Below are 12,174 nucleotides of genomic sequence, written 5' to 3' on the forward strand. Positions count from 1 at the left end.
AATGTATACCCTTTCTGACCACTTTTAATGTAGTCTGTTGTCCAGATCTTGTTTGTTACCTGGACATATGTTCAATAATTCAAGAGTGCTGCTGAGTGTGCATTCTAAATTTAGAAATCTCAATGTTTGCAGAGGTTTCTGCCAGCAAGGTTCTTGGCAAGCCATGCAGACCTGTAGCTCTAGATTTTAACACACATATCGCTCATGGATATGTCGACAGTTACAGAACGATAAAAATCCTTAGATATAATTGAATGTTATGATTGGCTACTTTCAACAAAAACCATCCGTAAGCTGAAATACTGTGTCTCGTGAGAATCCTATAGGTAACACAAGTCTCAGGTGATGACATAATAGGGCTTAGTGTTCTCTTGTCTTCCAGCCCTAGAATTTGTCTGAATGCCAGAAGTAACCTCTGGGTTGATGGGAGTTGGTTTTGGTGGACTCTAGAAAAAGTCTCCTTTGGGAGAAGAGACCTGCTACCGATGAACACCAGTCAAGGTCAGTAACTTGGCAGCTTCCCGGATCTTACCTGCTTATCCTATGAATAAATGAAAGTAAATTTAATAATGCAAGTTTGGCCAGTGACTAGATTTAATAATGTAAGTTTGGGCAGTGACCCACTAAAGTGGCATATAGACATCAGGAACTCGGTATTATGAATTTAAAGTAGATTGGCTTTTTAGTTACAGCACTTTTTTGTTGCTGTGATAAAAACCAAGGCCTTATGAAAGGATTTATTTGGACTTACAGTTCCAGAGAGTTAAGAGTCCATCATGGCAGGAAATCATGGCAGCTCATACAGCATCTATAGACACTGAAGGCTCACATCTCGTAGCACACAAATATGATGCTTAGACCAAACTAGAAATGGTGCGAGTGTTTGAACTCTCAAAAGCCTCCCTCAAATGATATATTGCCTCCAAGATCAAACCCTCCTAAGCCTCCTAAACACCTCCACCAACTGGAGACTGAACATTCAAATGCTAGAGGTCATGGGGGCATTATCATTAAAACCACCAGTTATTGAGCAAAATGTAGTAGGATGTAGGCTTGGGTTTGAGAAACGACTTGATATTTTTGTGGTTTTAACCTCATAGTCTTGAGACAAATTAATTTGAATGAGCTAATCTGTTCATTCTCAAAGATTTGAGGGCTCATGGACAATGGTAGATTGTGTTACAATTTTATAGCACAGTAAATACAAAATATTTACAACCTACCTTCCTGATATCCCCAGTTCCTTTTATTTGCTTTGAAATGTTTCAATAATAGATTTTATGTTAACTTTTACTACAATCTTAGTGTTCAATTATAAAATTCAATGACATTAAAAGCACTAGCAACATCACCATCCATCTTCATAACCATTTAATCTTGTAAAGTCACAATTCTTCAGTCTTTCAGAATTCTTCCTATTTCCTCATTCTCTGCACCCAACACTTTGCTTTGTCTCTCTGAAACTGGCTACTCAGAGTTCCATAGTCATTCAATCTTTCACTAGGTTACTGGCATTCTCACTACTAAATGATGTGTAAGGAGGTCCTTGTGTATTTGGGAGACCAACACCTACTAACAACAGACCTACCATTACGAATAGTGAATGCTACAACTTCGGTCCTTATCTGAATCACAAAAGAGCTTGTGGGGTTTTTTTGTGTGTTGGGGGGGACTATTAAGAGCTCCCTTTCTATTCTAGCTTCAATCACTCATTGTTTGGTCCTGCCTCGGTTTCAGAGTCAGATCTCTTAAGCATTACAGAATGAGGCTCAGATAAACTCATTTCTAGACTCTTCACAGGCTATAATCTCGTCAATATTCTCCGACATCTATGCCTATTGCTGCTGCTCATCATCCTGCAGGCACAGCTGTCTGGCAGTGTTTCATTCCACATGTGTTAACCATGATCACAGCACTCAGCCCAGATTAAAATATGTAGAATGAGTCTAAGGCATTCAAGACCCTTAGATTCCTTCTCTTCTATCTCTATCAGCTTCTAAGCCTGATATTTCAGATGGTTCTGTGGTCTGGTTATGTTTGAGGGTTCGTTTCAAAACTAAGCAATTTTAGGCAGCCAGGGTCACTAGGAAACAGATAAGGAGGCCTAGGAGACCTCGTGTATGTTCTCTTGCCTATATCTAAGTTCACAGGATTGAAAAGGTAGACTCCCCATAACTTACCTATAATCCTGTGGAGATGAAGATTGGGAATCTTGACCATGTCAAAGTTTTCAAATTTTATAGACCATTTCATTCCATCTTTACCACCTTCTCTTGAAAATGCCAAGACAGTGGGTTGAGGAAGTGTGGCTTTCTGTGTCTCAAGAGTCCCTCTTTACCCAGACTGAGAAGAATAAAGGGAATGATGGCTTTGAATAGAACATGAAAACCTGCATGCTTACATGCCAATTCATGAGACAGCACTGCCTTGAGAACAAAGGGCTTATCATCAGGATTTTCACAGCTCTGACCATTGGTGGACACCAAAATCACTATCCACTTAGCCAGCAGGGATCTGCTATGCTACTTAGGAAAGGGCTTCTTCAGAATGCTGAGACTAAGTTGAAAAATGTTAGGTAAGAAGGACAACTCCATGTGTAATCATTTATTATATTTAACACTGGTATTAAGGAAGCATTTAAGAGTACAACCTACAGAACATGGTTATGGTCAAAACAACTTTAAAGCTAGCTGTTGCTCTGAGTAATTCCACCACAGCCGTGTCCTTTGCCTTTCTCCCTGTTCATCTTGAACATTGATCTCCGCTCTCTAAGTCTAGGGTTTCTTTGTGTTCAGGCTATCTCCCAGCTTTCACATTTGAAGATGGCTGAAGAAATCAAGAAAATGCCCACAAACATTCCCTATCTCTTTTATTCTTTATAGGGTCTATTTGAAATTGAGGCATAGAGGTTCATCACTATTATGGTGGAGCAAGCACGGCAGAAGGTGGGCATCATGACTGGAGCCACTGAAAGTTTAGCTCTTAAACCACAAGCGGGAAGCAGAAAGCACATTAGGGATGGTGCAATCTTTGAATGCTCAAAGCCTGTCCCAACTGGCATACTTCCTCTGTCAAGGCCACACCAACTAAACTTACTCAAACATTGCCACCAACTCTGGGAACCAAGTATTCAAACATCTGACTCAGGGTAGGGGCACTCTCATTCCAACTATCATGAATCTCAACTGTGATCTCCTGTAAAAATCAAATGAAATTATATACTTCCAACATATATGCCAACATACAGCATGAAGTATTCACTACCATTCCAAAGGAAAAAAAAGAAAGAACAAACAACTATAAAGCACTTAAGTCCCAATTTCATACATAAGGATGTCAGAATCAGGCTACTTCTGTATCTTGCCTGAAACTTTGCAAGAAATCACAAAACCGATTTCAGATACCTTTAGCTTTAAACCTGGTGCCCTTTTTCTATAGCTCACTTTCTCAGAAAAAAAAATGACTTCAATTTACTTGGCTGACAGTTTAGTAAAATGCAAGCAAGAAATTGCCTGAAGATCAATTTTAATTAAGAAAACATCTTTGCTCCAAGGGGGAATTTCAGAGCAGTTGAGCGTGTACAGACTGGGGATAAGATTTAATTAAAATCCACCTCAGCCATGTAAATGCTTAGTAAACTTGGGCAAGTTACCCCATCTGTTTAGCCTTAGTCCTATTATGCATAGTGCAGAGAAGTGATAACATTAGTGTTAAGCTTTAATGATCAAAAAAAATGCACTGACCATTTAAATATAGTCTGAGCTCAGTGGTGGCATCCCAATCTAAAATTACAAATGTTAGTTTCCAGAATAAGTGAAAATTTAAGAACCAAAACCCTTGATTAAGACTGTGATCCTGGACCTTGCTGATCAATCCTTGACAAATTTTGTGACTGTCCAAGATGAAGTAACAAAGGCTTTGTGTTTGTCTTGTTTAAGTTGGCCTCATATGTGCTAACCACTGTGCAAGGTGTTGAGACAATGCCTATTATGTGCTAAACATAAATGGATAGACGTCTGCAATGTAAAAATAAGCTTTCAGCATTGGATTGTAGCCACTTCCTCTAGGTTCAAGTTTGACCCCACTGTTTCTTTGAAACAGTTGGGATTGTCTGCAAGAGATATCTCAATCAAGAATATTCACCTTCTCTTGTGGAAGATGTGGAGTGCTAGTAGGGTTCAAAGCAGATGAGATACTTATGAGGCCTCTACTCCCAGGTTACATCTGCAGTACCTTGACTTGGGAGATGAACCCTTCACTTGGGTTAATTTGTCTCTAAGCTCGCCAGAGGATGTGCCAGTGATGCAGTTCTCTGTGAATCATTTCATGTGGTGGGTAGATGGCCTCAGTGATGTAGCTACCTGTAAGGTGCCTGGGAGAGTTCCCAAGAGGGCCACTACATTTGGGTCAATCATGTTCCTATGAAGAACCTCAATGGACTTACTGCTTCACCAAGATGAACTCCACCAAGAAAAGAGTTTTCTCTGTCCGTGTCCCCTTTTGTTTCAGATAATCTGATGCTGCTTTACAACTTTCTGGAGGGAAGTCACATGACCAGAGTCTGTGTATTAATTACCATGACCAAAAGCAACTTAAGAGTAGTGTATGGTTCTAGAAGGCTAGAGGTCATGACGGTGGGGTTGGAGTGGGGATAGAATGTCATGATAACAGGCAGAAAGCTGTCTGACCATATTTTCATCCATCCATAAATAGTAGAGAATAGGAGTTGGGAAAGGCTATGATCCCTCAAACCCTGTCTTCTGTGATACACTTCCACAAGAGAAGTTCTACTATATAAATGCTTGAATAACCTTCCCAAATTGTACTACCAACTGAGTGGCCAAGCGTTCAAAACATGATCTATGAGAGGATATTTCTTATTTGAACTATCACAGTTGTAAATGGAAGACTTGGGATTAGAACCAGGAAGGATTTTCTTCCCCATAAAATAATGGACAAGTGAATTAGTGCTGATAATACATAGTGATCTTAATTTCATCTGCCCATGAAGAATGGATGTTGTTGAGCTATTTTAATAAGCAAGCTTCCTTTAAGTCTCAGGAGACAGTATGTGCTAGGTCATACAGCTGGCCTTTCTTCACCACATCCAGCCATCTAATAACGCAGCCTCATTCTCTGCTACAAACAGGGCTTCAATTTATGTGCAGAGTAAAAGAAAAAAACCAGACTTCTCCCCGGAATCTTAATGTAGGCTTGCAGACTAGAGCAGGAGGATTCTATTACAGTGGATCACTTCTTCTTATTGCCAAATGGAAGCTTAAACTCTCTTTCCAGAAGTGGCTGATGTTAAGTTCAAAATTGAACTTGCTGAAAATTTAAAGCACGGCTATTGCATGAAGGATTCTATGCTAGGCACTTCAGAACATCAAGCATAGGCTACAATGATATATCTTTTTGTGTGTAATTTGTACAACATGTAATAGTAACGAGTATTGATAGTTGTAATATTTAAGTTTGAAGAGGAAATAAACAGATTATTGTATTCAAGAACATTGAATAGTCTGAACAGTCATGGTAGTGTACATCTTTGATCCCAGAGCTATGGAACCAGAGGCAGGCAGAACGCTGAGTTTGAGGCCAGCCTGGTCTGCAGAGCAAGTTCCAGTGATGTTACATGGAGAAATCCTGTCTTGGTCCCTTCTCACCCAAAATAGCTAGTGTATGTAATTAGACCTTAACTATTCTTGATTCTAACTTAAGTGTAGCTTATTGCCCAGAGTGAGCTCTCTCTAGTCATGTTGCTCTGTAATCCTTACATGAACCTGGCTTTCTGTGATATAGTCACTGGTCTGATATAAATTCCTACCTTGTGAGAAGTACCAAGGCTTTGGGTAGAAACCTAAATTACTATGGGTATTTACTGTCTCTGGCTTTTACTTCTTCTGGCTACAGGGTTATATAAGGTGTGTTCTTTTTATAAAGGAAGGCAATAACTCCTACCATACATGTTATAGAACTTAGCTTGCTTAGTCAGCCACCACTGTTACTTCTGGGGAATGTTTGAAACCAGAGTCACCAAAATCTGCCTGCTTAGAGCAAAGGGTTCTAAAACTATCAGCCATAGTATTACTTAGTATAATTTTGCTGTTTGAGGAAATAAGTATGCAGCAGAAAGAGATGGGTATACTCTGAGTACAGCAGTCTTGGGAGATTCACATCTCAGAATAGCCCTGGTGCCTTAAGGTGGAGATCCAAGAAAGGTTCCCTGGAGGTAATGCTTAAGAAAGCCTTCTCTATAACAAATGGTTCACCCCAGAACATTGAGAGAAGGGTGTTTTTTATTCTTTCTAGTTGTCCAACTATCCCATCTCCCATAAGGTATAGGTAGCAGTCCAAAGAGGAAACTTATTCAAGGTCCACAGGACAGAAGCTCTAAGTGTGGCTTAAATGTTAGAGATTGTAGAGCTCTTCTCCTTCCTCTGCACCTTTATCACACCATCAACAGGATTCCAGGACAATGGATAAGAACTAAAAGCTCTCAAAACAGACCCATGAAGAGGGAAGGAGAAGTGAATCTCCAAATCCGGACGCAGATGGGAAGGAGGACATATATAGAGGAAGTGAAGCCTCTGGCAATGGAAAATATTGAAGATTAAATGCTCCATAGATTAACTTGCCCTCACATTGCATTTGCTTGCTTCTGCTACTGTTTCTTCTAAAAATGTCTAGCTACTACCAGCAATAAAAACTACAAGCCAGACTAAAAGCCAAAATGAACATCAAGTACACACTCCATTCATGAAAGTTTTGCTCATTTATGTTCCAAGTAAGGAGATATTATAACCATTGCCTTGCCACACTGAACATAGTTATGGTCTCACGTACATATAAAGCCATATCCACCCATGGTGTGTGATTTGCTATCCAGGCCTATACCAAAGTTGTAAGTAGGCCGTGAGGGATGGAGCATGATTGCCAAGGATTCATGAAAAAAAAAGAAAGATATCTAAATGTTCTCTTTTCTAACCTACTCAACCCTCCCTCCATACCTACCCAACTATATTCAGAGAAGACCATGTACTAAAAACACCTTTCATAAAGCCAGAAAGGCATCACCAAAACCAGAACAATTTAGAACCTTGTTGTTGAACTTGGATTTTTTTTATAATGGAGATACAATCTTTATTGTTTAAGATACCTTGTCTGTGGTATCTTGTCTGGACAGCCAAAAAAAAAAAAAAAAAAAAAAAGAACAAAAACAACAAAAAAAAAAAACCAAAAACAAATTCAGGACTTAATGACTATGTAAATATGTGCTGAGAAATGGAAATTTAAGAGCAGCATCAAAAGGAAATGTTCAAAATAACTCAGCAAAAATGAAACTTTAAGCCTCTCCATAGACTCCCTGTCAAGGAAAGGCTCTGTGAGATTTTTAACATGGTCAGAAAGTTCTCAAACTGAAATGCAAAAAAACAGGAAAAATTAAAAATGGAACAAACTGGATACGGCAAGGCAATTTCCATAATTTATAAGCAGTTGAAATACCTAAAAAAGAGAATAGAATAGAAAAATATGTAAAAATAAATAGCATATTTCCCAAAATACAAACCTTATTACCTCTGTGAACCAGGTTCATAAATCTATAAGAACGCCAAACATAATCAACTCCAAACACTAGCCCACCTGTGCATGGTCCAGAGGCTAAAATTCAGCAACTCCAGCAAGAAGTCAGAGGGGCGGGAGAGATCTTACAGATAGAGATAAACAATGGTGAACTCTACAAAAAAAAAAGTCTATAGCAAACCATAAATGCAGAAAAATGTAATAAAAGATTAAGTGTGAGAAATAGCCCAAGAATCCAATATCCAAATCTAGCCTATAAAAGTAAATTTTCCATGCAATAAGAGTAAATTTTCCATGCACACAAAATCCAAAGCAATTCACTGTTATCGCATTTCAGCTGCAGGAAATGATATCGCATTGAACCATTCATGTGCATAACTAATGCATGGTAATAAAAATTATTTAAAACATTTCAAGGTGAAACAATTCAGGTCACGAACTCCAATCTATACAAATAAATGAAAAGTGTCAGAATAACAGGCTAATATTCTGCCAATCAATTTTAAGGGTGGCTGCTTAAAGCAGGGATAGGAGGACATGCTTGGGTTTCTAGTATGTGGTAGTGGGATGCCACAAGAACAATGAATAACGTCCAGTAGGGTGAGCTGGATGGCAGCTCTCAAGCATCTATATCACTATACTCTGAGACTTAGGGTTCTCTTTTAGTCACTGGCTTCCTTTATGGACCAGTCCACACCAGATAACAGGAGCTTAGCCCCATTGCTACAAAATGCAGAAGCTTAATGGGTTGGCAGCCTGGGTCAGACATTGTATCAGAGACTGTCAAAGGGTAACCTAATCAACCAAATGATCTCTGTTACAGGGATAATTCTCTGAGTCTAGGGGTGTTCTTTTTTCCTTTGAATTGCATCTATTCAATTCTCAGAATCTATTTCAGCCTACCCCAGCATATCTCTAATATAAAAGCCAAACAAAGAATCATGAGCCTATCTCAGACAATTTATAAACTTCTCAATCCATGTTGTCAAAGTCCCTTCAAATATTTGTTTATATTGTGCTGCTCCTGATACTGGTTGTAGAAGCTTCCTAATGTATTAAATAGTGGGTTAGTGTAGAGGGGCTTATTTCTCAGCATTTTTGACAACAATGCAACTGCATGCTCAACCATAGACTGTTCTTAAATATTATTCCCTACTGTACCACAGGCTCAGGGAACACAATAATAAAAGGAATGGGGGAGGGAACTGAAAGAATATAAGAGCCAGAGGATGGGGAAGAGTAGTATAAAATGTTCTATGTCCCCTGGACATGATATAGCTGCTGTGCACATGAACTCACAGGAGCTGTGGTTACAAACATGAGACCCACACAAGGTTGAGTCAGTTTAAAGTTCCAACATGGGCATGAGAAGGCTCTGAGGCCCCACCCTTATTAATAATTTATAGCTTCTGAAGAAGTAAATATGCCTCTCGTTGGGAATGTGGCCACAGGTAGGTTACCCATGCTCTAGAGGATGATCTTATACCCATGTACACATCTTAAGGACATAATTATTATTCCAAATAGCATTATCTACAAATGGTGGCCTAACAAAGGAATGGTGTGACAGATGACAATGTGTGACCATCTCCACGGATGCTGCAAAAGCATCTGACCAAGATAGCTCCAATTAGATCAAGAATGAATGTCCACATAAGGCTGACAATTCTACAGCTAACATGTGCTTGATCCAGTAGAGTGGAGATGGAACCTCACTTCTGAGGTTGTCCTCTTCAGTCTTATAGCCCTTGTCTAATAATGGGGGAGTTGGGTTCTACAGCTTTGAGAACTGGTAGAAATTATTTCATAAATGACCCAGTCTTCATATCTTGTTACAGTAGCATAAACTGTCACAGTGCCCTAATAGAAGTCTTTCGTAATGACAAAACCTCAGGTGGGGTCTATGGGAAGCTTCCATATCATCCGTGCAATGAATCAATGCATAATGAAACAACTTTTAATCTTTTATTCTGACCTTCTAATGGCTATTCAAAGCTTGATCCACATGAAGGGTAGCTGGCCTGTACCTGTCCTTTCCTTCATACAAGGGATGTAGAGCAGGTAGTTTTGTGAAGTATTCCCTTTGTATTGGATACACTTGTATTCCTATGAGACTTACAACAAGGTTTGGAGCTTTTAATTCTCTCTGATACTCAGAACTCTAGGTGAAATAAACTACTACTTGCCATTTTTTTATCCATAACTGAATGTAGCTGAGTTTAATCCCTCTGTTACTCTTAGTTAAGAATTAATAAATCAAAAGCATGGATCTCTAGGTTTATGTCTCCAGGAGGAGTCAGCTATCAGTACATGCCAGTTTCTGTGTGATCATATCAAGACACACTCTAAGAGACTACCAAGTCTCTTGTTATCCTAGGGATAGCCCTAGTATGTCCCCCTTGTCCTGACCTGTTTTATTCAATCTACTATCAATTTTCACTTAACTAATGAGTCATTATGCATAACTCATCTTGTAGAATATGATGAAAGGCGATAGGTGTGGAAACTGGCTCGAGGAAATAAATTCTGCAGATGGGATTTGGGAATCAAATCACTCATCATGTAGGTGAAAAAGACAGTCGTCATTGGTGGTGGTAAATGGAAAGATCTCTGCTCTTGTCGTGTGGTAGTGCTATGACTTAAGCTTTTACCAGTGGAGAGCTGGGGTTAACAAAGAAGCAGAAGGGTTAGTACCAGCTTACTACTTCTGGTGGTTAGACACTGGAAGAGGAAGTGGCTATTATTATAATCTTAATGCCAGATGGAGATATTGATAAAAGACAAGCCAGTGACAACTGTAAGACTTTCAAACCACCTAGTCGTACATAAAAACTTTTTACCTCTTATGTTCACAGGGCAAACCCTGAACATGATTATAAAGAGGAGAGCTTTAGGAGAAGACTCTTCCTTACAGTCTGGAAAGGCCTTCTATGTCAAAGCCAATGTTCTACTGGGGAAAGAGGGACTAGGGCTTACAGTGGGAATATTTAGATGTACATGATACTATTAAATATGGCATGCAAAGTTGCCATACTTAGACTGTTGAGAGATATTGGAACTCTACCTTTGTGAACATCTCTATACTTTCAACTAAGGTGTGGTGTTCTGAAAGCCCAGTATATGCCTTTCACAATATATGGCCTACTTAACTTCTGGACTCAATAACACAACTAATGGTGATAGCACTAGAGGAATGCTGGCAATGTTTAAAAGATAGTACAGTGATTTGCCAGCAAAGCTGTGATCTGACCAAAATGTATAAAGGAACCAGAGGAGTAGAGCTGAGAGATCTTCAGAGCTCTGTTCTGAGCAAGGTGAAATGGAAGGCTAAATAAGTCTTTTTTTTTTTTTTTGGTTCTTTTTTTCGGAGCTGGGGACCGAACCCAGGGGGCTAAATAAGTCTTAATAGAAGGTTAGGTATCTAATGTCTTGGCGAAGGTTCTGGAAATAATCTGCTCTGGAGAAAAATGCTAGTTAGCTTTGCAAGAGAAACAAAATGTCTTAAAAGAGATGAGAAATAGCTTCCAGCACTCTTTCAGAAGTAATTCAAAAGCCCAGTCTATTGACTGTAACTAGTCCATTTCTCCAGGGAGAACCGAGAATGTTGGCTTATAAACTCTAATGTCTTGATTGGGGAAACAATTGGCATCTTCAGTTGGATTCTAGAGTTGACATGCTGTCAGAACTGGGTCCTCTTCTTTCAAGAGGCTCAAGGTGTTCCAGAATAGCACAGACACAAACATGACTGATAAATTAACTGTATAACCATGATGACCAGTAACCTTCACCTTCTTTACTCATTAAGCTCTTTGTTGGTGTACTTACAGATGCCGTGTTCTACTAGCAAAGAAAAATGGACACAACAAAGGAATGTATATGAATTTAATTATAGCCACACATTGAAAGAAGGAAAGAGTAGGTAAATTCATGGGGCATTGTGGTTTCTTAATTGTTTATAACCGGGACTCAATTTTCTCACCGGTTGTGCCAGTTTTGTCAACTTGGCAAAAACTAAAGTCATCAGAGAGGAGGTGTCTTCAATTAAGAAAATGACTCCATAAAATTGGCCTACAGGTAAGCCTTTAGGGTGTTTTTTCTTAGTGATTTGATGGGTAGGGTACCACTATCGTCTTGCTGACAGTGGCAGGGGATGGGGCTACCAGATAGTCCTCAGTTCTATAAGAAAGTAGGCTGAGCAAGCCTGATGGAACAAGCCAATAAACAGAACCCTTCCATGCCCTCTGCATTAGCTTCCGCCTCCACATTTCTGCCATGGTTAAGTTCCTGTCCTGACTTCCTTCAATGATGAACAGTAATGAGTAAGTATAAGGCCTCTCCTCCCCATGCGGCTTTGGTTATGGTATTTTATCACAGCAATAGTAACTCTAAGACACCTATAAATATAAAGGAGATTGGAAATATTATATATATATATTTCAAAGCTAAACTATTTCATATTTTGTGACCACTGAGATCATTTTTCACTCTCAAAGGAGGAGTTAACAAAGAGTTACAATCTTCCAGAAATAAAAACACAGTCCTATCAACCCTATGCTTTTATCTCTGCCCATTATTTTATTGATGCATTTG

General features: G+C 39.2%; 1 long non-coding RNA gene across 1 annotated transcript in view; it reads left to right on the plus strand.

Annotated features, from left to right (window-relative positions):
• The first annotated feature begins 379 nt into the window (after positions 1–379).
• The window catches only part of LOC134479748 (uncharacterized), a 119,245-nt gene continuing 107,450 nt past the window's right edge, over positions 380–12,174 (plus strand). Inside the window, exons 1-2 of the long non-coding RNA XR_010053433.1 lie at positions 380–501; positions 11,412–11,658. This is a non-coding gene — a long non-coding RNA (uncharacterized LOC134479748). The remainder of the gene's footprint in view (positions 502–11,411; positions 11,659–12,174) is intronic.

This window comes from Rattus norvegicus, chromosome 7 (assembly GCF_036323735.1).
Source record: "Rattus norvegicus strain BN/NHsdMcwi chromosome 7, GRCr8, whole genome shotgun sequence".
Taxonomy (NCBI): Eukaryota; Metazoa; Chordata; class Mammalia; order Rodentia; family Muridae; genus Rattus; species Rattus norvegicus.